Source organism: Sciurus vulgaris (assembly GCF_902686455.1).
Source record: "Sciurus vulgaris genome assembly, chromosome: 1".
NCBI classification, from domain to species: Eukaryota; Metazoa; Chordata; class Mammalia; order Rodentia; family Sciuridae; genus Sciurus; species Sciurus vulgaris.
Genome location: NC_136461.1, coordinates 18,870,688 through 18,896,644, shown reverse-complemented (window position 1 = coordinate 18,896,644; position 25,957 = coordinate 18,870,688). Strand labels below are relative to the sequence as shown.

General features: G+C 41.2%; 1 long non-coding RNA gene across 1 annotated transcript in view; it reads right to left on the bottom strand.

Moving 5' to 3' along the window:
- LOC306646745 overlaps positions 1-15,034 on the bottom strand; it is a 28,266-nt gene extending 13,232 nt beyond the window's left edge. Inside the window, exon 1 of the long non-coding RNA XR_013759956.1 lies at positions 14,592-15,034. This is a non-coding gene — a long non-coding RNA (uncharacterized lncRNA). The remainder of the gene's footprint in view (positions 1-14,591) is intronic.
- Positions 15,035-25,957: the final 10,923 nt, after the last annotated feature.

Sequence of the window (25,957 nt, the reverse complement as noted above, 5' to 3'; positions counted from 1 at the left end):
TATGTGTGTGTGTAAAAACTTTTATTGAGCACCTGTTATATGAATTCACACATCATAAAAGGTACCCTATGCCTGGTGCTATGGCACAAGCCTATGATTCCAGAGACTTGGGAGGCAAAGGCAGGAAGATCATGAGTTTAAGGTTAACCTTGGCTCTTTAGCAAGACCCTGCCTGAGAATAAATGATTACAGGTAGGTAGCTGGAGATATAGCTTAGTGATAGAGTACCCTGGGGTTTAATCCCAGTAACACACACACACACACACACACACACACACACACACACACACACAAACTACCATTTAAATTTAAAGCATAAATTGGTCCTCGTGGCTCAAGAACTTGGGAGCCTAAGGCAGAAGGATCACAAGTTTAAGACCAGTCTAGGCAATTTATTGAGACCCTATTCCTATAAATTTTAATTTCCAATTAAATTGAAATAATTTATTATATTTTTATTATTAAAATGCAGAAAGTCAGTCACCTAGTTTTCTCTCAGAATTAAAATAAAAAGGGCAGGGGCAGAGCTCAGTGAGAGAGCCTTTGGGTTTCATCGCTAGTGCCACATAAAAAACACAGTGTACAATCTAGTGGTTTTGAGCATATTCACAAGATCATACAAGCAACACCACTGTTTACCATTTTCATCACTCCCTAAGGAAACCTTGTACCCATAGCAATCATGCCCCAAATCCCCTCCCTGGCCTCTGGTGACCATTAATCTACTTTCTGTCTCTGGATTTGCTCAATCTGGATTTCATATAAACAAAAATCACATAATATCTGACCTGTTGTCACTGGTTTCTTTCACTTAATGTAATGTTTTAAAGCTTTATCCATGTTGTAGTTGTTTCGTTCCTTTTTATTGCTGGATAATATTCCATTTTATGGATATATCACATTTTGTTTATACATTCATCAGTTGATGAACCCTTGGGGCAGTTACTTTTTGACTATTATAGTGATATAGTGAAGCTACAAATATTCACTTACAAGTTTTTGTGTGAATAAAGTTAATACAGAAATATTTATTAATGCACTAATTACATTTTTTATGGTACCAAAGATTGAACCCAGGGGCACTTAACCACTGAGTCACATCCCCAGCCCTTTTAATATATTTTATTTAGAGACGGGTTTTGCTGAGTTGCTTAGGGACTCACTAAGTTGCTGAGGCTGTCTTTGAACTTGTGATCCTCCTGACTCAGCCTTCAGAGCCACTGGTATTACAGGTATGCAGCCCACATCCAGCAATTTATTGCTTTGCTACTTTTATTTTCACTAATTATATATTAATGTATCAATATAAAATCTACAGAAGTAGTTGAATGTGGTAAGCATCATGTAGTGGATTTTTGTTGGTTAGGGCTGCCTAACCAACAAATACCTCTGCTATCCCTTAGTAATAGTACCCATAATCTCTTATGTGTAACCACATAAAATGTTTCCAAAGAAGCTGACTACTACTATATCTGAGATAGACCCAGTTTGACATAAGCCCAGCCCATACTAACTCCATAGACACCCATGAGCTCATTGATGAGCAGGTGACATTAATTCAGGTTGATGAGCTATGAAAGGCCTTATCTGCATTTTCTGGGGAAGATGTTTCCTTATTATGCTGAAGTAACTTTCTAGAAAGATGTTTCTACTAGAAGAGAAGGAAGCACAGATAACTTTCCAAGAAGCAGCTGTAGCCATATGGACATCATGAAGAAATAAATTTAGAAATGTCAAATATTTTAGAAGCAGAAATGGAAAGAAACAAGGTCTTTGTTAGCATCATTGAGGACAAAGCTTAGCCTGAATTTTCAGTTGATGACTAAATTCCTTTATTGTATTGAGATTAAGTTTCTGTTGCTTGCAATCAACAAATTATATCTCAATATTAGCAGAAACTAAGATTTTTTATAACACCTATAATGTAACTTTGACTTACATGAATTCAGTGGGAGACACAATGGATTCTGTCCAAGGGAGTGATGAAAGGTTTCATGTGAAAAGCAACATCTGAATTACAACCTTCCAATTATAAAGTATTGACTAAGTACTGTGGGTTAAACAAAACTAAGCAGACTTCTTTTACTGTAGACCTTCTGAGAGTCTTTAGTATACTAAATGTGAATTATGAATATATCCAAAAGAGGGATATAATATGCAGTGTGTACTAAATTTACTTTACCCTAAACACACAGTAATAACTCAAGGAATCCAGATGGCACAGGAAACACTGGTATTTATGTTAATGCATGGCCAGAAAAAAAAGAACAAGATCTCCTGGCCAAGTTATTAGAAAGCTTTTATGAAGATGAGGGCATTTGAAACAACTGTTATCATTATTATTATTTGAGATGGGATCTTGGTATGTTGCCCAGGTTGATCTCAAACTCCTGGACTCAAGCAATCCTCCTGTCTCAGGATGAGGGACCTGCGTAGCTGGAACTAAAAGCACACGCCACCATGCCCAGCAAAATAATTTGTAATAGATTTATAATCCTGAACAAGTAGAATGGATCTAGGTAGCTTCTTTTTGTTGTTGTAGATCAAAGTATTTATTTTTTTAAAAATGTCAGAACACCTTGACACAGGTCTGTAATTCCAGTGACTCAGAAGGTAGAAAGAGGGCTGGGGTTGTGGCTCAGTGGTAGAGCACTTGCCTAGCATGTGTGAGGCACTGGGTTCAATTCTCAGCACCACATATAAATAAATGAATAAAATAAAGGTCTATCAATGTCTAAAAAAAAAGAAGATAGCAAGTTCAAGAACAGCCTCCGCAACTTAGCAAGACCTGTCTCAAAATACAAAATACAAAATAAAAAAGACTAGAGATGTAGCTCAGTGACAAAGCACCCTGGGTTCAATTCCCAGTAGCAAAATAAATAAATAAATAAGGTGGTACGTGCCTATAATCCCAGTGACTCAGGAGACTAAGGCAAGAAGATGGCAAATTTGAGGCCAGCATCAGCAACTTAGCAAGACCCTGACTCAAAATAAAAAGTAAAAAGAGCTGGGGATGGATATGTAGCTCAGTGGGAAAAGCACCCCTGGTTCAATCCCCAGAACCAAAAACAAAAACAAAAAATGAGCATCTATATCTAGTTGCACATTCACCTTTCTAATTTTTTTTGGCGGTGCTGGGGATCAAACCCAGTGCCTTGTGCTTGCAAGGCAAGCACTCTACCAACTGAGCTATCTCCCCAGCCCCTAGTTGCACATTCAAATAAATAAATAAACAACACTGGCCTTTCTCGCTCTCTTTTAATATTTTTTAGTTGTAGATGGACACAATACCTTTATTTATTCTTATGTGGTGCTGAGGATCGAACCCAGTGCCTCACACATGCCAGGCTCCACCACTGAGCCACAACCCCAGTTCTGGTCTTTCTCTTTAAGAAAAAAGCCTCCATACACACAGTGAGGCCAGTAATCCCAGCAGCTGGGGAGGCTGAAACAGCAAGATTGCAAGTTTGAGGCCAGCCCCAGCAATTTAGTGAGACCCTGCCTCAAAATAAAAGAAAAAGAAGTAGGAGTGTAGGTCACTGGGAGAGTGCCCTGGATTCAATCCTCAGTGCAGAAAAACAGAGAGATAGAGTGTGTGTAAAAGAGTAGAGTCTCCATTAACTTCTTACTTCCATCAGTTAATTTTCCCCCCTGGTGCTAAGGACTTTGCAAATGCTAGACAAGTGCTCAACCTGTCTCAGTCTATTCTTATCCAAACTGCAGGCTGAAGTAGTACCCTTTTTTTATTTGTAGTGCTGGGGATTGAACCCAGGGGCACTCTATCACTGAGCTACATCCCCAGCATCCCCAGACCCCCCTCCCCACACACACACTTTTTTTTTCTTGAGGCAGGTTCTCTCTAAATTGCCCAGGTTGGGCTTGAATTTGTGATCCTCCTGCCTCAGCCTCCTGAGTCCCTGGGATTAAAGGTGTGTGCCACAGGCCTGGCAGAAATAGTATCTTTTTTTTTTTTTTTTTTTTTTTTTGCGGGGGGGGGGGTGCTGAGGATCGAACCCAGGGCCTTGTGCTTACAAGGCAAGCACTCTACCAACTGAGCTATCTCCCCAGTCCCAGAAATAGTATCTTGATACCACAGACCCACCAGGAGAAGGCCCATTTGTCCCAAAGCAGGTAAAACACACAAAATCAAATTTGTGGGCTGAAAGATGCAAATGGTCATCCATGACCAGGTTCCAATAAAAAAAAAAAAAAAAAAAAAAAAAAAAAAAGATGCAAATGGTGACAAAATGAGGTATTTACAGGGAACTTTTTATCAAGAACTAAGTCTTAATCTGTAAAGAAAATCTAAGCTGGTCCTCAAAAGTACCAGATTCATACACCAAGCATTCATACCCAAGTTTTGCTACTTAGGGGCTAAATTTCTAACTGAATTATCTTAAAAATACATTAAGTAGGTACAGTGGTGCATGCCTATAATCTCAGTATTTTTGGGAGGCTGAGGTAGTAGGATCCCAAATTCAAGGTCAGTTTAGCAAGACCCTGCCTCAAAATTAAAACAAAACAAAGAACAATCTATGTAGCTTGGTGGTAGAATGCTTGCATAGTATAGTAGGCTAAAAGGTCCTCAGTTCAATCCCCAGTACTATCCAAAAAAAAAAATAAATTGTTCGATAAGCACAAGATAATACACAAATATACAAGGATGTTTGGTTATTATTATTATTTTTTTACTTTTTATTTTATTTTTGGTACTGGGGATTGAACACAGGGGCACTTAAACACTGAGTCACATACCCAGGCCTTTTTTTTTTTTTTTTAAATTTTATTTTCAGACTGGTCTTACTAATTTGCTTAGGGCCCGGCTAAGTTGCTGAGGTTGGTTTTCAACTTTTCATACTCCTGCCTCAGCCTTCCAAGTTGCTAGGATAATAGGTGTGCACCACCATGTCTGGCAATTACTATTTTTTATGCTCGATATTGAATCCATGGCCCTGAGCATGCTATGAGTTCTACCACTAAACCAACCTGTTTTTTTGTTTGTTTTATATGATTCTGGAAATCAAACTCAGAGCATCACATACGCTAAGCAAGCACTCTACCACTAAGCTATACCTCCAGCCTGGACCTTGGTTATTTTAAAAATAAAATTGTCCTAGTCATTCCCCCATCATAACATCCCCAAAGTAAAAATCAAGGAATAAAATTATTTCTTCACTTTTCACCAATGGCAAAATTGGAAAGAGAAAGAATGCAAAAGTTAAGGTTCCTCTTTTTTTTTTTTTTTTTTTTTCCCACTACTGGAACCAACCCAGGGGTGCTTTAGCACTGAGCTACATCTCCAGCCCTTTTATCTTTTTATTTTCAGACAGGCTCTCTCTAAATTGGGAAGCTTGGTCTTGAAGTTGCAATCCTTGGGCCTCAGATTCCCAGGATGCTGGGATTATAAGGGTGTACCACCACATCTGAGAGAGAGATTGACAGATAAACACAAGTCCATATAACTGGACTGAAAATGAAAAGTCCCAACAGGATGTGGGTGCTGAGATAGATCACTAAGCTGAGAGACAGGATACTGCATTCATGTCACTCCTCTGAGATACCAGCTTGGTGATGCTATGTAGGTCATTGTATCTTTCTAAGCCTCTGTTTTCTCATCCAACATACAAGGATATTGAACAAACTTTCGCCGATATCCTATCTCTAACTTTCTATGAATCCCTAGAAGGCTCCCAAGTGGTAGAAGCTGATACAAGCTAAGATGGAAATTTGGAGGAATCTGAAGCCCAGCAAGAATCTAGCAGAGATTGTCAGATAGAGGAACAGCCAGGGTAGGGAAAGAAAACTGAGAAGTTGAAGAGTCAAGAGCATTTGCCACATGAACCATCTGCAAGTGCTCTTAGTGCAATAAGAGAAGAGAAAACACACCACTACCTCCTCATATAATTACTGCTATTAGGAAGAACCATATGAAATTGTTGATATTCAATTATACAAAAATGGCTATTTCAACTTAATATTTTACATTATCTCATTTGGAGACAGGAGTCCTCACAGTACTGACAATTAGCAATTAGCTGATTTACATGGAAAACAGTAGATTTTAAATTTTTTTTTCAAAGTTAATGTTATGTAGTGAAATAGAAAAACTATTACTATTACAAGGATCCTACTATTCATAATTGTGGTTAGATTAATCCCCCCTCCTTTTTTAGTACTGGGGAATGAACCCAGGGACACTCAACCACTGAACCACATCTCCAGCCCTTTTTGTATTTTATTTAGAGACAGGGTCTCACTGAGTTGCTTAGGGACTTGCTAAATTGCTGAGGCTGGCTTTTAACTTCAGCTCCGCCTGCCTCAGCCTCCTGGGTTGCTGGAATTGCAGGCATGTGTCACCACGCCTGCCAATCCCCTTATTTTTAAAATACAATTCTCAGGGCTGGAATTATAACTCAATAGTAGAGTGCTTGCCTACCCTGCATGAGGCCCTGGGTTCAAACCTCAACACTGTGGGGGGGAAAGAAAAAAAAAGAAAGTTAAACCTAGAAGAGGAAAAGAATATCCCAACTGTATAGCTTAAAACCTTGAAACTAATCCTTGCCTAATCAGAGAGGAACTGAAAGAAGTATTTAGTTACATTATTCTGGCTCTCTGGTAAAAGGAACTAGCTCTAAGGAACTAAGAAACTAAAAAAGAGAAGCAAAAAGGGGTGGCTCAACTTTTGCCATCCAAATACAAACACCAAAGGATTCAGTTAGAAAGAAAGACAGACAGACATCTGGAGATTCGGGATCTGGCCCTAACTCAGTCACTAACTTGTATGACCCTGAGCAAATCTTCGTTTTTCAAAATCTGAAGCAGCCCTGGGTTTAATCCCCAACACTGGGATTTAAAAAAAAGAAAAAAAAAAAAAAGAAAAAACTAAAGTTTCATGTCTTCAAAATAAGGGAGAGGAACAAACTATCTAAAGGAAAACAGTTTCAAATTTATAGAAAAATTTCAAGAATAGTACAAGGAGGGCTGGGGAGATAGCTCAGCTGGTAGAGTGCTTGCCTCACAAGCCCCTGAGTTCAATCCCCAGTACCAAAAAAAAAAAAAAAAAAAAAAAAAATAGTACAAGGAACTCCCACAAACCCTTTTGTTTCATTTGTTTTATTATTCCCTCTTTATATACGTAGTTATAACATATGCCTATTTTTTCTGAACCACTTGAGACTAAGAAACTTTTTTTTTTTTTTTTTTTTTTTGCCTTGATGGGGATTGCATATTAGGCAAGTGCCCTACCACTGAGCTACACCCTCAGCTCTAAGGGAATGATACTGTTGCTAAGAAATACAGGAGCAGAGAGGACTATGGTAGAACAGTTGCATAGTGTGTGTTTGACCCTGAGTTTGATTCCCAGCATCAAAAACAAAAAACAAAACTTCCTCTCATGTAATCACAGTATGGATATGAAAATCAAGATATTTAACATTGATACAATACTATTATCTAATTTACAGTCCATACTAAATTTTGTCAGTTGTCCTAAAAACCTCATTTAAGATTGTTTTTTTCTTGGTCCAAAATAAAATTCAAGATTACAAATTGCATTCAGTTGTCATATCTGTCTTCTTTAATTTGAACCAGTCCCTAAGACTTTTCTGTTTCCTGACCTTGACATTTTTAACAGTACAGGTCAGTTATTTTATAAAATATTCCTTAAGCGCTCAGTGGTAGAGCACTCACCTACTACTTGGAGGCACTGGGTTTGATTCTCAGCACTGCATGTAAATAGATAAATAAAGGTCCATTGACAACCAAAAAAAATTTTTAAAAAAATGTTCCTCAATTTGGGTTTATCTGACATTTCCTCATGATAGATTCAGTGTGTGCATTTTGGGCAGGATTACCACTGAAGCAATGTTGTGTCCTCAATGCTTCTTATTAGAAGGGCACATAAGGTCAGTTTGTCCCGATATTGATATAAGACCTAATGACTTGGTTCAGGTGGTGTTAATGAACTTTTCCATTATTTTATCCTTGCAACTATGAAGCAATTTATGGAGATACATGCAGTCATGTAAATATACCCATCAAACTTTCACCCACTAGTTTTAGTGTCCATAAATGAGTCTCTTCATCATTCTGTACTTACTAGTTGTCACCTTTTATAAAGAAAAGCTGTCCCTTCTACATTTATATAATTATTCACTTATGGGCTGTGGTCGTGGCTCTGTGGTAGAGTGCTTGCCTAGCATGTGTGAGACACTGGGTTCGAACCTCAGTACCACATACAAATAAGTAAATAAAATTAAGGTCCATCAACAACTAATAAAAATGTTTAAAAAACAAAACAAAACAATCTAGCTGGGCGAAGTGGCACATGCCTGTAATTTCAGCAGCTGGGGAGGTTGAGGCAGGAAGACTGAGTTCAAAGCCAGCCTCAGCAACTTAGCAAGGCCCTAAGCCACTCAGTGAGACCCTGTCTCTAAACAAAATACAAAATAGGGCTGGAGATGTGGCTCATTGGTTGAGTGCCCTTGAGTTCAATCCCCAGTATCCAAAAAAAAAAAAAAAAAAAAAATCTAGTAGTGAAGAGTGCAGACTACATCACTATGTCTGCAACCAACTGCAATACAATATGAAATCATCTATGATATCTATTGGTGACAATCATTAAGTACTAGACTGCTAATGCTACTGTGGTTTTGTTGCCTACATGAAAGGAAATACTAGATGTCAATTACAAATTAGTAAAAATAAGTATGTAAGTTTTGTTTTTTCCCATCCATAATTTTTTTTTTTTTTTGGCCGGACAGTGTACCTTTTTATTGACTGTTTCCCTTCTGGCATTTCTTCTTAATTCTACTAAAGTTTGCTTCACCTCCCAAATACACTTTCTGTACTCCCATCTTTCTCCCAGGATATAGTTCTGTGAGAGCCCAAATTAAGATCCTTAGTAAGTCAAGAAGTCTCAAAAAGAAGATCCTTAGGATGGGATTCCAGAACTGAATGATTGCCTTGCCAAAGGGCAACAAGGGAAGTGGTAATAATCCTGGCATGCTGTGGCAACTCAATCATTAAGACTTAACTGTGCCCGTTTATTGATTGGGTTATTGGCTTGTTATGTGTTGGGTTATTTGGCGTATGTGTGTGTGGGGGGTGTGGGTGTGTGTGCACGCACAAAGTATATTGATTCTTTGTATATCCTGGAGAGTAATGCTGTATATGAGGTGCTGGTGGTAAAAATTTTCTCCCTTCTGTAGGCTCTCTCTTCACGTTCTTGATTGTTTCCTTTGCTGTGAAGAGGCTTTTTAATTTGATACCATCTCATTTCTTGATTCTTGATTTTACTTCATACACTTTAGGGTCTTGCTGAGCAATTTGGTTCCTAAGCCAACATGATGAAGATTTAGGCCTACTTTTTCTTCTAGTACGCGCAGATTCTCTAATACCTAAGTCCTTGTTCCACTTTGAGTTTTGTGCAGAGTGAGAGATAGGGGTCTAATTCATTTTGTTACATATGGATTTCCAGTTTTCCCAACACCATTTGTTGAAGAGGCTATCTTTTCTCCAATGTATGTTTATGGTGCCTTTGTCTAGTATAACTGTATTATGTGGGTTTGTTTCTGTGTCTTCTGTTCTACTGGTCTTCATGTCTGTTTTTGTGTCAATACCATGCCATTTTTGTTACTATAGCTCTGTAATATAATTTAAAGTTTGGTGTTGTGATGCCTTCCCCATCCATATTCATGAACCAAATGAATTTTTTTCATGGAGGCCAGGTTAAGAACCAGTGATATAGTCTCTTTATGCCTTTATCTTTCTAAAGCATACCTAAGCAAAAAAATAAGAGTCTTAACAGCAGTAAGGAACAGAACATACACCTCTGTCCCAGAAACCTTCAATAGCCAGGAGCTGGTTGTGGATCCAGCCAGACCAAAGGTAAAGAAATTGAAGGGCCAATGAGAGAAATGACTTATCCTGGATCCTACAAAGAATGGAGTCAGGCTCAATAGCTAGAAGTTTTTAGAAGGACTGGTAATAGAAAGGCTTAATTAATGGGGATGTACTTAAACTGAAGCTTCTAAAAATGACTAGAAATGGAAGCCTTGAGAATTTCAGCTTTGCCAGCCTATAGGTATTTGCCTGTAATCCCAGAGGCTTGGAAGGCTGAAGCAGGAGGATCGCAAGTTCAAAGCCAGCCTCAGCAATTTAGTGAAGCCCTAAGCAACTTAGCAAGACCCTGTCTCGAAATAAAAAATTAAAGGTCTGGGGAAGCAGCTCAGTGGTTAAAAGCCTCTGGGTTATCAAAAAAAAAAAAAAAAAAAAAAAAAAAAAAAAAAAAAAAAATCTAGTTTAGCTGGATGGCACATGCCTTTAATTTCAGTGACTCAGGAGGCTAAGGCAAAAGAATTGTGAGCTCAAGGCCAGCCTCAGAAATTTAGTAAGACCCTTTCACAAAATAAAAAATAAAAATAGGGCTGGGGCTGTATGTAGCCCAATAATAGAGCACTCCTACCTAGATTTAATCCCTAGTATCCCCCCCACATTCCAATCTGAGTTCAAATGCTAGCACCATAGACAAACAAACAAAATTCCAGCCTGGATGCAAGACCAACAGAAAGGATCTTTGGGATGTTGCTCGGTGGTTAAGCTCCAATGGGTTCAATTCCTGGTACAAAAAATAAAATAAAGTTCCAAACAGAAAGGATCTCCTCTATGACTATATGACACAGGTTGATGATAAAGGAAAGGTCTGGACTCCATTATGATAAAGCTGATGATATGTGTCACTTTTTCTATAGGTTTTAGTATACAATGTGGTTTTCCTTCAAGAAATCAGATAATGTCATTATTCTCTCAGTTAAGTGATATATAAACCACAGCAGTTTGACTCTAATGTCTATGGGACATTGTTGTGGGTTATATCAATATAGTAATGCATAAGAATTCAGAAAAGTATCACTAGATTTAATAAGAAGTCATGTATTTTCTCTCTTCTTTCCTGGAGAGCAAATCTGGGACCTCCCCACATGCTAGGCAAGTATTCCACCACTGAGCTGCACCCCCAGACTTCAAAGTAATAAATTTTCATATGCAATTTTTTCATCTTAAGAAAAACAATGTTCTTGGGGTTCTTTGAATTTAATTTCTGGACTTAAATGTTAGAAATAAAATAGGATTAAGCTGAAAACATAGTTACATTATCTTATAGTACCCGTAAGAGGCATCAGTTTGAAGACCAGGACATACCAACCAGTTTGAAGTTGCTGTGAACTTGGAGGCAGAGACAGGAGCCCAATAGGAACTTTTAGAGGAACTCAGTGAAGCTGAAGTTAAAATGATCACGTTAGAAGGGAAAATTTGAATAATACAGTTCGTATATAATGTTTTCTAAATTGGTAAAAAAGTATTTAGATTTAAGTTGAAAGTTAAAGTTACATATACAATTTCTAAACTTTGTGGATTGAGTGGATAAGAACTTTGGATCTGAGCCAGGTGCTCACTCCTATTCCCAGCAACTCTGGAGGCTGAAGCAGGAGGATCACAAGTTTCAGGATAGACTGGGCAATTTACCAAGCCCATTGTAAGATTCTGGATCTGCTGAACTTAAATCAAAGGGTTTGCTCCGTTTCCTACTTTAGGAAGTTTGAATTCCACTGCAAAGTAGATTTTATTTCTACATCATTTTTCTTCCTTTAAACTACTCACCATATCCATTGTATGTAAGCAAAAGCTTACAGACAAGTCAGTTTCATCCTTCCTAAATAAAAGCAATGTATATGACTGAACAGAACAGAATTCCTAAGGCTCTACAATTTTTCTTCAGTATTGGAGACCTGGCCATTTTTACACTTAAATTTCTCTTTCCTGACATTCCTATAATCTTATTTTTCAATATTAGACAGTGTCATTACTCTTCATATTTCGATGAAATCCACTCCCACTCCTGCTTCTATGTAAACTTTTTGGCTATCCACTGTTCCCATCTCCTGATCTACATGCTTAGAACCTGTGAAATGCACATAAATAACAGAGGGAAACATTCTGGACATCTTCAGTTAGTATAGTATATAGCTTGAGATATAATAATAAAATTATCTAAAAATAACAACATATTTTTACTGATTTGAGCCTGTGATAAAGTCTTATCTGTTAGATTGCTCAAGAATAGCCCTGTCTTGTTCAACTCGATATCCCACAAAATACCTAACATAGCACTGTGCACATAGAAAACATTCATTTACTGAATAGGTGTTCAGAAGATGTTAGCATGCAACACCTCAATCAAATCAACAAAAAATTGTCTTGTGCCAGCCTGGGTGGCAAATGCCTATAATCTCAGCCTGTAATACCAGCAGCTCCGGAGGCTGAGGCAGGAGGATCAGGAGTTCAAAACTAGCCTCAGCAAAAGCAAGGTGCTAAGCAACTCGGTGAGACCCTGTCGCTAAATAAAATACAAAAATAGGTGATGCAGCTTAGTGGTAGATGCAGATGCAGCTCCTGAATTTGATCCCCAGGACTCCCCCCTCAAAAAAATAGTAATAAATTTAGACTGGTTCTTCTACCATCCTTATGCTTGCTTAAAAGACATCAACCCAATAAATAAGGAATATTTACAATAGAAAAAATCATGATAAAGCTGTCATTTAAAACTAACAAAACAGAACAGAGAGATTCATATTTACAATGTTTGGAATGAGACCCTCAAAACATTTAAACAGCCAGGCCTGATGATACATGCCTGTAAATCCCGGCAGCTTGGGAGGCTGAGGCAAGAGGACCTGGAGTTTAAAGCCAGCCTCAGCAAAAGCGAGGCGCTAAGCAATTCTGTGAGACCCTGTCTCTAAATAAAATACAAAATAGGGCTGGGGATGTGGCTCAGTGGTCGAGTTCCCCTGAGTTCAATCCCGGTACCCACCCACCCCCAAAATTAAAACATTAAATAATTAATCTCTATACATAAAAAGACACAAGTCTCCTGTTTGCTTGAGTTCCTGGTTATAGCTTTTAAGTCTGTGGTGCACAAAAGGTTTACAGAGAGATTGTCTATGGCATCCACCACTTCTGTTGCAAGCCTCAGGAAAGAACTGACATTGGGAATTGGGGGAGGGGGATCTGGATTATAATACCAATTGTATTAACAAAAAAGAAACGTTGCCCAGGTGATGCACATCTGTAATCCCTGCCCTATGGGCAGCTGAGGCAGGAGGACCGCTAGTTCAAAGGCAGTTTTCTAAACTTGGGGAGACCCTAAGTAACTCCGTGAGATCCTGTCTCAAAATAAAAAATAAAAAGGGTTAGGGATGTCGCTCAGTGGTTAAACATCTCTGGATTCAATCCCCTGTACCAAAAAAGAAAAGAAAGAAAAGTTGTTTCTTTAAATAAAATGGTAGGGATTTTGTGTTAGGGGATACGCTATGAGAAAATGTTTTCATTAGTGAAAGAATGATCTCGGGAGCAGGAAACAAGAGAATTGTAAAATAAAAGAAAACACGACTTGTTTATAAAAGATTTCACTGAGCCTGTGATCCACGACTGTAATCCCTGCGACTGGTGAGGCTGAGGCAGGAGGATCCCAAGTTCCAGGCCAGCCTCAACAACTTAGCAAGGCCCTGTCCCAGATTAAAAAATAAAAAGGGCTGGGGATGTGGCTCAGTGGTAGAAAGCCCTTGAGTTCAGTCCCCAGTATCAAAATTCAAAAACCCAAAAGGAGAATACAGTAAGGGCTGGGGGTGTCGCTCGGCGGCACAGCGCTTGCCTAGAACACAGGAGACCCAGGGTTCCATCCCGGAAAGGGGGGAAAACAGACTTTACGTTGAACAAATAACCCGCCTCGCTGCTGAAAGCCTTGTGCCGGCTGAAATCCCTAATCGGCCCGTCGCTACGCAGTTGATTCGGGATCAACTCTTTCGAGGGCGTTTGCGAACGCGGCCGGCGTGGTACGTCCAAGGAGGGCTGAGGGTCCCGGGCGGGAAGACTTAGGGCTGGCTTTCTAAGCGGCTTCGACTGTAGAAAGTCGTGCTTCATCCTTCCCGTATCCGTTACCGCGACTCGATTTTGAGAACCACCCACGGAGTCTTTAGGGGCAGCCTGTCGGGGCCCTGGACCTCAAGCTCCCCATCTGTGAAATGGAGCCGGCCGCCGCTACTCGGAGGGAGCCCGCACACCAGGTTTCCAGCCCGCGGCCCCCCAGCGCCAGGGCGGCCGCTCGGCGCACAACAGGGCAGTTTGCAGGAAGTGCTTTAGGGCTGGGAGGGGAGGTTGAGGGCGGAGGCGGGAATGTGAAAGCCGAACCCTAGCAGCGGAGTTTGGACCGAAGCTCAGGAGAGGCGGGGCGAAACTGGGGTGAAGGGGTTAGTCAGTGGTGGGGAAGCCGGGCCACCTCCCCCCAAAAGAGGGAGCCGGCTGCGGGGGAGGCTCTGAGGTGGCTGCCGAGGAACGTGGGGGGAGGGGAGAAGCGAACACGCTCAGGAAAGGGGCGGGAAGCGCGCTCCCAATGCACGCATGCGCGCGCCCCGCTCCTCCGGCCCGCAGGCCCGGGTTCCTGACCGCGCGCCCGGCACCGACGGTGCGGACGTTAGAGCAGAAGGAGGCGCAGGCCCCGCCCCGCCCCGTCAGGACCCGAGCGGCCTGCAGCGAACCTCTCGAGGTGGCGGGCGGACACCTGTTTCTTCAGTGGGGGTTTCGGGAGCCCGGGAAGGGAACACGTTTCTCTCCTTTGCTCTCTTCGTTCCCCTCCCCCACGAAAATCGGGGCGGGAGGTCCTGGGCGTGTCGGAGAGAGTCCGCTCCGGGTTTTCCCGCCCACTTTAACTCTGTGAGCGCTTCGACCGCGCGGCGCTTCACTCCACCGGGCGCGCCCGAGCCCTCCGCCGGAACTCGTTGCGCCTCCCCCACACATCCTTCTCCAGGGATGGAAAGTCGGCTCTCGGGCCTCTCTCCCTGAGAAGGAAAGCCGCTCCCTATCTCTTCAGGGTTCCAACTCAGGTCGCCCCTGGCAGCTGCAGTTCCCCTCTAATAAGGTCGCTTGGAGGGACTACTTGATGTCTCCGTGCGCCCGGTGCTGCGGCCGCGCTCGGAGCTCTTCCTGGAAACTCCCGCCTCGGGGAGCCAGGAGAGCCGGGCCGGGGGGAGGGGTGCGGAGGGGACGCGCACGCCCCCTGTCCCGGGGGAGGGCTGCGCCCCCGCCCTTCTCCCCGCGGAGGCGAGGGAAGGCGGGGGAGGGGAGGGAGGAGCGGGGCGCGGAAACCGAGGGGGGGGGCAGCTTCCCGCCCCACCCCCCGCCTCCAGAACAGCGGGTTCCCGCTGCTGCCCCCTGCCGCCCGCTGGCCCCGCGCCCCTGCCCGGCTCCGGGAGGCGCGTCGGGGGCGCCGCAGCCGCTCGGGCCGTGGGAACCGGAGCCGGGACCTACGAGAACTGACCGGCTTCCTGTTAGAAAACTTCCAGCTTCTTTATAGAGAAGCCCGATGGGCCAACTTTGTCCCAGCCAGCCGAAGTTGGCCACATTTCCCTAGCCTAGTGACCTCCCTTGTACTTCAAAACGACGGGGAATAATCTTGGGGGAAGCAGTCGGTGAAACGAAGAGCAACACCACGTTGCAATGCTCTGACTCAAAGGAAATCAAACAAAATACTGATTGTGGGGAATTTTTAAAAGGACTTCCAACAGCAGGAACTCGGGGTTTTCAAGTGATACCTCCCCCGCCCTTGTGTACACAAAGATTTAAGTCATGAGAGTTGATTACAGCAGTGCATTTGCTTGTAAGCTTACTGGAGTTTGTGGTTTTAAAAAACCTCGTGAACTTTTTTCCAAAGAGACGCGTTTGTTTCTGAATCCAACAGGAAGAAAACCAATTCGAAAGAGCCTAAAAATTTCAATTAGAATACCAGCCACATTTCAACATTTCCCAGATTTTGCAATATTAAACGGGGAGCGTTTGTGCCAAATTTTAAGACAAGAATTCTTCCTGCCAAATTACAAATTTCTCAAAATGAGGGGTGTTCAACCAAATTGCTGCCAGACCCCATAAACAGGCACTAACAGCACTGCTATAATTACACCTTATTATCTCCCTCACAGCCTTATTTGATTCACTGCCGGATAAAATCCTCATCCCCAGTGTCACTAGCTGGCCTGTTTCTGGGGCTGAACAATCACACACCTCCCTGCCTCAGTTAGTCCAGCGAACTGTATAAACCATCGCCTTCCATTCCGTTCTCTAGTCATCTCCTTCTGGAAAGCAACCCAATCAGATAGGTTATTTTCACCCCCAGCTTCCTTAGGGACAGAAAAATGAAGATGTAAACAAACTTATCAGAATTGCAAGAAAATTTTCTTCTTTGAAGAAAAAGATTTAGGCAGAGAAACCAAATTTGTTGTTTAACGGGAGCCCCTTAAGGGGATTTAGCAGAGTGGGCTTGAATGCAGTTAAACCAGCTTAATCACTTTCTTTGTTCTGGCTCTTTGCATTTATTTAATGTATTTTAAGGAGATTTGGCACAACCTAAACTAATTTCTTCAATGTTAATGTAGTCTATATGTGAACCACAATATACGAACCAATGTGAACCAAAGAAATTTCTGTGGAATCCTTGACACTTTGTAGAATTCTGTACTAAACTGTTATATGACCAAGAATTTGAAAGTGCGAGTTTTGGAGCAATCAGGTGCAGAAGGACAGGAGGTCATATTTTCATTTTTTTATGGATGATTTTAAAAACATAAAAGTTTGGCCATGTAGACTACCTAATTCTTTCGATAAGATCTGCTAGGAGCCCTATTTACTCATTCGTCTAAAGATTTGATGTTTTTTCTGATAGGGAGAAAAGAAAAAAATGCTGGATCTCATCTCCAGACAGATTCCAATTCTTCTAGCCTTTACTCTCCTTCTTAAATAACAATTCTACCAGGCTCTTCGACTGCCCCAGACTGAGGGGCATTCATTCACAAGTGACTACTGAGCCTCCTTCTGAATGTCTGCTTCCTTGTAAAGCCAAAAACACCATCATAAGGCTTAATGAATCAAGGCATGTAAAGATGCAAGCAGAAAACCCAAGTGCCTGGGAGAAATAATCTCCTTTCTATCCTACCTTTAAATTCTCTCACAACATGCAAGAATAACAATCATAGGTGTTCTTTACTTCATGTGAGCCAGAAACTGTTCTAAGTCATTTACATGAATTAACTCCTCATAGCAGGCCTAAGAAGTGGGTACAATTTGTTGCCACTGTATTACAGATAAGGCAATTAACACAAAGAGAATTCAGTAACTGACCTGAGATCATTCAGCCTGGAAGCAACAAAGCTAGGATTTGAACCCAGGCTGTTTCCAGATGCTTCTCATCAACCAAGCTGGTTATCAGTTTCACTGTCCTTGGAGTGAAGAGTCACTGTTAGTTCACCATCTTTTGCACTCAGGATATCACCAATGTGACCAAGTCCTGGATCAGGTTTTTTTCCCCTGGAACTTCAGTAAGGTGAAATTTGTTGAGATCTGTTTAGGGAAAGCATTCCCAAATCAGATTACTTTCTTGGAAGCCAGCCTTGGACTGTCAGCATATGCGTTATAAGTACTAACCAGGACAGACACATCCAATCTCACTGGATAATAATGTTTTAGTACGTGCCTACTTTATAAAGAAGCAAGATGGTTAGCAGTCAGATGGATTTTCTGATGCTGGACAAGGTAGAAACCAGGAGGGGAAAGTAAGAAGAGAGATGATAGAAGCTGAGAGAAAAATAAATGTAACATATATGGATGTGGAAAGATCAGTAACACACTACAAAAAATGAGGATAAGGTCACGTAAAAGAGAATCATGTGGGCATGTTATGACAGAACCAGAAAAGGAGCAGAAACTGAGTACAAGTACATGGCGCGCAGGGGGAGTCAGGTTGGTTTCATTCTCCAGATGCAACCTTATGAACAAGTACAATTTTAGGCTGGATTAATAGAAATACAGCATCTGGAACAAAGAGTTTGATTTTATTCTGTTATAATGCATAGAAGTGACATGGTCTCCTTTAGAGGAATACAGTAAAGAGGACAACCAACCAAAGAGGTGGTTTATGAAGACTTGAATTCACAAATGATCAGAGTCATCCTAAAATACCTGATGGGCTATTCTGTTAAAAAGGACCTAGAACCTGGGTGTGGTGACGCACACCTGTAATCTCAGGGGTTTAGGAGGTAAAAGTGGGAAGATGCAAATTTGAGGCCAATCTCGGCAATTTAGCAAGACCCTGTCAAAAAGAGTGGGGGAGGGCTGGGGAGATAGCTCAGCTGGTAGAGTGCTTGCCTCCCAAGCACAAGGCCCTGGGTTCAATCCCCAGCACCGCAAAAAAAAAAAAAAAAAAAAAAAAATAGGGGGGGAAGGGGTCTGGGAACTTAACTTCATGGTAAAACACCTCTAGGTTCAATCCCCAGTATCAAAAAATTTAAAAATGCAAAGGAATGAGACTCATTCTAGGAGGCTCCAAGTTTCTAGAACTGAGATTTAGGAATTTAAGAGATACATATTTTAGCTTAGAATATGAAGTCATGTAAATATGAAATAGGCTACCTTAGAATATAATAAGCTCCACATCACTGGTAACATTCAAAGTGCTCATTGTCACTGGCCTATATGATATTTAAGGTGCCTTTAATCCTAACTCTATCATCCACTTGGACACAGCTGGGCTCAGTGGTGCATACCTATAGTCTCAGCCATTTGGGAGGTTGAGTCAAGGAGATCACAAGTTCAGAGGCCAGCCTCAGTAACTTAACAAGACCCTATCTCAAAATTAAAAAAAGAAAAAAAGTGTTGGAGGTGTAACTCAATGATAAAGTCTCTCTGGGTTCAATCCCCAGTACCAAAAAAGAAGTGGGGAAAGGATATAACCGACATATTTAGATTGTTGGAAAGTACTTAGCACAGTGATAACACTCTCCAAAACTCAGCTGAAAATAACCTTTCTGAGGTTGGAGGTGTATCTCAGTGGCAGAGTACCTACCTAGCATGCACAGGGCCTTGGGTTGCATCCAAGCACTGACAAAACAAAACAGCAAATCTCTGAAGTTCAGTATTTGTAAATTTCGCAGTGGGAAATTATTTAGTCTTGTGTTTATAGATTTTTTTTTTCCCTTGATGAAAGCAAAAGAACTTTATTTGGGACTCAAGAATTGGAATTCAGGAAAGATTCAGTAGTGGGCTGAGATTGTGGCTCAGTGGTAGACTGCTTGCCTAGCATGTGTGAGGCACTCAGTTCAATTCTCAGCACCACATATAAATAAATAAAATAAATGTCCATCAACAACTAAAATATATACATATATACGAATTATTAAAAAGATGATTATGATCTTTCTTTTTAAAAAAGATGTAGACAGTTCTGAGTGGTCTCTAGATCACTTTTGACATTAGCAATATTTTTTGAATGGTGACTTTGGTATCACTTGGCACCCTTAGGATTTCCCTATGTACCTAATGTCATTTAGCAACGTTCAGGGAGCTGTGTTGTGATTTTTATACCACCAGAATTTTAAAAATTGAATTGCAGGGGCAGGAGTGTAGCTCAGTGGTTAAGCACATCTAGCATGTACAAGGCCTTGAATTTGATCCCCAGCACACCACACCCCTGCCCCCCCCCCCACATATTATAGCACCACACTGCAATTCCAGAGGCCAATAATATGGTAAAATGACGTGGGGTGACTGTAGGAAGAGAGGGGGGAAATAACAAAATAACAAAATCTGAAGGAGAACTCAAGTAGTGTAACTTTATGTTGACAGTTGAAAAGCAATAGCAATTGAGGTCAACCTTATATTTTGCATGCAAGAACCAGAAGAGATGGCTTATTTTGAGTAAAAAATATCATGAAGTCCATTAAACCAATTGGGAAAGCTAGGTACTGGGAGTTGAAGACAAACCTACCAGTTAGCTGGTTACCTGCTCACCCTGAGAAATGAGTTCTGTAAAGACTGCTCTTCCTGGAGAATAAGGATGATCTCAGCAGCATCTTCAAGCAAATAAAAACCATGCCTGACTGTTAAAAGGGACAATGAAGTTGTCCTGGCCATCAGATTTATTTAAATTTGTGGTTCCTCCAGCCCACAAGGGGAAATTGCAGAAGCAGTATAGTTCTACATCAGACAAACCTGGGACTAGAATCCCAGCTCTCCTGCTGGCTGAGTGACTGGAGCAGGTGACGATTTAGGGTTCTCATCTGTAAACAGGAATAACAATAATTATCATGAAGATTATCTGATGTATGAAATGTAAAGTTCACTTAGCGCAGTGCCTGACACATAGAATCCTATATGTTAACAGAAAAAAATTTTAAGGGGAAAGGGGCAAGAATATGTGGCCATATTGATGTTTGCAGTGTAGATTCTCCCCTGTATAGTGGCATTATACAAAGGGAATGGAGAGCCATGGCCACCATCACACAACCCTCCCACCTGAGGTGGTTACTAAAGAATCTAAAGTTTATAATTTCTACAACTTATCCAAGCAAGCCAGCTGGAATGGAATTGCAAGTGTCCTTGCTCCAAATGCAAGGTAAATGATTTCTCTTCCCTCTCCTCTGGTTCTGTTTTTCTCTTCATGCTTTAATCATTTTGACACCAGGCTGTACAAAAGCAATTTAAAATTAACATGTCTGACACTTGGTAGCTAGCAGAACCTGATTCTGAACCCTGCCCCCTCTCCAGGGCAGCCAAAAGTCATCTTTCATTGGCTACTGGTCCTGCAGCAGCTGATGAAGAGCTCAGGAAAATATATCCAACAATTAATTTGCTAATTCAGTTTTCTGTTTAATTTGAAACCAGAAAATTCTTAATCACCCAGGAGCATAACTTTCTTTTTCTTTTTCTTTGGTACTGGGGATCAAACCCAGGGGCACTTTACCACTGAACTACATCACCAGCCCCAGCCCCTTTTATTTTTTATTTTGAGAATAGGTCTCACTAAGTCACTGAGCCTGGACTCAAACTTGTGATCTTCCTGCTTCAGCCTCCTGAGTCACTGGGATTATTGGCACATACCACTGCCCCCAGCTAGGAGGATGGCTTTCTGGCTCAAGCATTGGCTTCTGAAACTTCTTGTTCAGTAGAGCAAAGAAACAGAAGAGAAAGTGAAAAAAATTACCTGGTTAAGTACATACCATACTCCCATTTTCTTCTGTTCTCAAAATGTTTTTTCTAACTTGGGGTGTTGATGCATGTTTGTAAGCCCAGTGTCTCAGAGGCTAAGGTGGGAGGATCACAAGTTGGAGGCCAGCCCAGCAATTTAGCAAGAGCCTATATTTGGAAAAAAAAAAAGGGGGGGGGGGCGGCTGCGGGTATAGTTTGGTGGTAGAGCACCCCTGCTTGGACCCTGGATAGTGGACCCTCAGTTTAGGTCCTTTACAGTTTATTTGGAAAGTTACAATTGAGATATGAAATGACCAAGCATGATTTTCATCAGGGTGGTCAAAAATTTGGGACATTGCATAAATGCTACCCATTTGAAGGCTGAATAGTGGGGGGTGGCTTTTTATAGAGTACGGTTCACATTATAGGGTCACATTTTACTAGGATAATTGGGAGCAATACATTTGCAAAATATTCAATGTAGACAAACTGCTTCCTGAACCAATGTTTGTTCAGGACTTAGGAAACTACCTTAGGGTATAGACAGACCCAGATGGGCATTGCTCTAAATTGCGAAGCAGCTTTCAGCTTCCCTTGGAACTTCTCTGCTGATTTCAGTAGGAAGAGACGAGGGGAATTTATATGAGATTGAAGAGATTTGCATTAGAGTTGGAAGAGAAGCTAGACACAGGTGTCCTTTGCACAAGTCCCTCTGATGACTTTTCCTGGCTGGAAAGAGTCTTGCGTATGAGGAGGAGGAGGTGGTGGACTTGACTCTCAAGCGTGCACCACTTTCCTGCCCTTTCTGACACTCAGAGTGTCTTTAGTTTCATTGATGATTTTATTTTACTTCCTATTTTTCCACCTCATGCAGATAAACTCTTCTGCCCAACTTTTTCTAAGACCTTATATAATCTGTCAATCCTTCTCATCAATATTGTTTTGTTTTGTCCCCCACACCCACCCAGTACTGGGGATTGAACCTAGAGGGTCTCTACCACCAAGCTAGATACCCAGCCCCTTAATTACTATATTGATGCTTACAAAATGGTGATTTAGTTCGTTCCTTCCTTCCTTCCAGTACTGGGAATTGAACCCACAGTGCTCTGCCCTGAAGCTACACCCTCAGCCTTTTTAAAATTTTGAGACAGGGTCTCACGAGGTTCCCAAGACTAGCTTTGAACTTGTGATCCTCCTTCCTCAGCTTCCTGAGTGACTGGGATTCAGGCATGTGCCACCATGCCTGGCTATCAATCCCTATTTCTAACTCCTCATCGGATTGTATGTTCTAATTTGGTCAGGTTCAGTGTTCTGAGAACATGCCATTATGATCCTGTGTCTAAAACTTTGTTCATTTTCCTACTTAATTCCCTCCACATGTTCCTCTCTTCTTTATGCAAATTCCATTTAAACCTAAAGTCACATCAAGGTTTTATTTCTTCCATTCGATTACTATTTCCCCACCATTTCCCCTTCTGCCTTTAAACGGGTAGCATTTATTCAGTGTACCATATTGTTGACCATTTTGATTAAAATCATGCTTGGTTTATTTGTAACTTTCCAAATAAACTATGAAGGACCTAAACTCGGAGTCCACATCATATACTTCCTTGGAATCACTCACAGGGGTTCCCCAACTTGGTCATTTATGATAATTATTGAGTGCTTGTTAAAAAACAACAACAACAACAACAACAAAACAGATTAGCAGGTTGTACCCTCCCTGAGAGTCTATTCTTGTTAGTTTTTAAATGGGGCCCAGTGGAATGTGGTGACATACTCCTATAATCCCAGTGACTAGGGAGGCTGAGGCAGGAGAATCACAGGTTGGAGGCCAGCCTCAGCAATTTAGGTCCCAAGCAATTTAGCAAGACCCTGTCTCAAAATTAAAAATAAAAAGGGTTAGGAATCTAGCTTAGTGGTAAAGCACTCCTGGGTTCAATCTACAGCAGTAACACGAAAAAAAAAAAAAAAAAAGGAGGAGGAAGAGGAGGAGGAAGAGCCCAGATATCTCCAAGAACAGCCAACCCTCTGATAGGAACTGGGAAATCACTACTCATGGACATGGCAAAGGAGACACTTGATTTAAGTTTAAACATTTGAGTTTAAACTATGTAAGCACACAAACTTGCTTATATCACAAGGGCTGGGTGTGTAGATCAGTGGTAGGACAGGTGCTTAGCATGCACAAGGCCCAGAATTCTCCCACCCCTCCCAGCAAAAGAAGCAGCAGCTTATTTATTTATATCAAGGATGGGCACTCCACAATCAAATCTATACCTCAGAGCCAAAATTGGAAGGTGGATAATCTTGTTTACCCTCTGTGGCACCAGTTTGGTATATTTGGAAACAGACTCTCCTCTCAACCTTATGATCTCTTGCAAATTACAATCGCAGAGATCAGGTTGATAGAATTGTAGCTGGTTAAAACAGAATGGTTTCCCATCCTCTTCCATCAGCTGCAGTCTGTAGAATTTGTGGAGTGATATTTAGGGAGGGGACTTTGGCACATGAGAAAGCTGGTAAGGGCTGAGTGGGTGGCACACGCCCTTATCCCAGTGGCTTAGGAGGCTGAGGCAGGAGGATCGCAAGTTCAAAGCCAGCCTCAACAAAAGCAAGGTGCTAAGCAACTCAGTGAGACCCTGTCTCTAAATAAAATACAAAATAGGGCTGGGGATGTGGCTCAGTGGTTGAGTGCCCCTGAATTCAAACCCCAGTCCCCACCACGCTCCCCCCACCAAAAAAAAAAAAAAGAAAGAAAAGAAAAGCTGGTAAGATCCTACCCCAGGTATAAAGTTAGTAAAGTGAGTTCTCCTGCCCACTTCTCACCCTATATCCTAAATCCAGCTCAAGTGTTAAGTGATGAAGGATTAGGCTGTGACCCTTTCCTGGGGTACTTGTGTTTCAGAGGGAATCCTCTGGAAGTGAGAGGAGAGGATTACCTTAATGATCCCCACCTTACTTGATAGGCAGACTGCCCAGAATCCAAGATCTGGGACAGCATTTCTTAGATGACTCTCTGGACACTGCTCTTCATCTTTCTATAATCTTCCACCCCAATAAACAGTGACCAAAAAGCTATCTCTCTTTTCAGAGCTGAAAAAGTGCTACCCTTTCAGTTTAAATGAGATATGAGGGTCTGCTGTGAGTGTTTGTTAGAAGCAGCACCGGGGTCAGAGTCCCATCGCTGTTTTGTTGAAATGCAATATTCTGGATTTTCAATATTCTTATACTATTAAAATCAAAGAGAAAATACATGGGTGTTATTTAATTTATTCAACAAATAGTAATTGAATGCCTACTATGTCTAAAGTACTGTCCTGTATGCTGGAGATATATAAATGAATGTAGGAAATTCATGGAGGTTACAGGAAGATTAAAGGGGCAATAAAGGGGCAAGATATATCTTGGGTTCAGTCCCCAGAACTGCAAAAAAAAAAAAAAAATTAATTAAAATAAACAATACACACAAAATAATTCCATAATATGTTAAATGATAAGAGTGTGTAGGAAAAATAAGCAGAGGATAGAAAGGAAGAGTTTGAAGGGACAGTTTTAATTTTAAACTGAATGGACAGAAAAGACTGCTGGGAACATGATTCTGGAATAAGTTTCTCAAGGAGGTGAGGAAACAAGCATGCCATGCACATACCTGAGGAAAAGGAATTCCTGATTAACTCTCACATTGTAAACTAAGGTCTAGGGTTTGTAAATTCGAATCTAATTCTAGAATTGTTGCAAAATGCACAATAATTTCCCTTTGACAGTTAATCCTCAAAACTATAAATCTTCTAAGCCTTAGTTTAAAATTTCAATTCAAAACTAAATCTTGCTGGGGTACTGGCACACACCAGCCTCTGGGGAGGCTCACTGGAGGCTTGTGAGTCCAAAGCCAGCCTCAGCAATGGCGGAGGTGCTAAGCAATTCAGTGAGACCCTGTTTCCAAATGAAATACAAAATACGGCTGGGGATGTGGTTCAGTGGTCGAGTGCCCCTGAGTTCAGTCCTGGGTACAGATAAATAAATAAATAAATAGGCCCTGGTTGGGTGTGGCAGCACACAACTATAATCCCAGCTAAGGCAAGATGATCCCCAAAACCAGCTTAGGCAATTTAGAGAGACCCTGTCTCAAAATAAAAAAAATAAAAAGTACTGGGTATGTAGCTCGGCGATAGAGCACACCTCGGTTCAATTCCCAGTACCAAAATAAATAAATAAACCTTGGGCAGCAGGGTAGCACAGTGGTAAAGTGCATGTGTGAGACCCTGGATTCAACCCTAAGCACTGAAAAAAAAAAAAGTAAATTTTATTTATTTTTTTCTGAAATCTAAATAGTACTGCCATACACATGTAGAGGTATGGAAGTCTACCCTAAAATAAATCATCAAAATTCACTGCAATTTTCAATGAAAGATTCTCATTTATGCTAATTAATTGCTTTAAAAACAATCACAGAAATAATTAGACATTGAATTTTAAATGAGCTATTTATTTTTAAGAAATTAAAAAGTTTCTCTGATTTGGTTCTCAGCACAACATTGTGAAATGTGCAAGATTGCTATTTATGCTCAGTTTACACATGAGGATGTGAAATCTACCAGAGATTAAGTGTCTTGCCTTAGGTCACACAGCTAAAAAGTAGTTGAGCCAAACGTTAAAACTCAGGTCTTTTGATTCCAAATGCCCTGTTTCTTCTTTCTATCATAGTTGCCTTTTCAGTTCCCAAATTAGGAAAACGGCTACACCACAGTATTTACTTACAGAAAGCAACCTCTAGATGCCCTGTGAAACCACATCTACCATATGAAAAAGAGAAATATCAACAGTGTATTGGGAACGCTGGTTGTGAAGTTCAGCTTAAAACCTAAAGTACAGACAGCTGGCACCAGTTTCC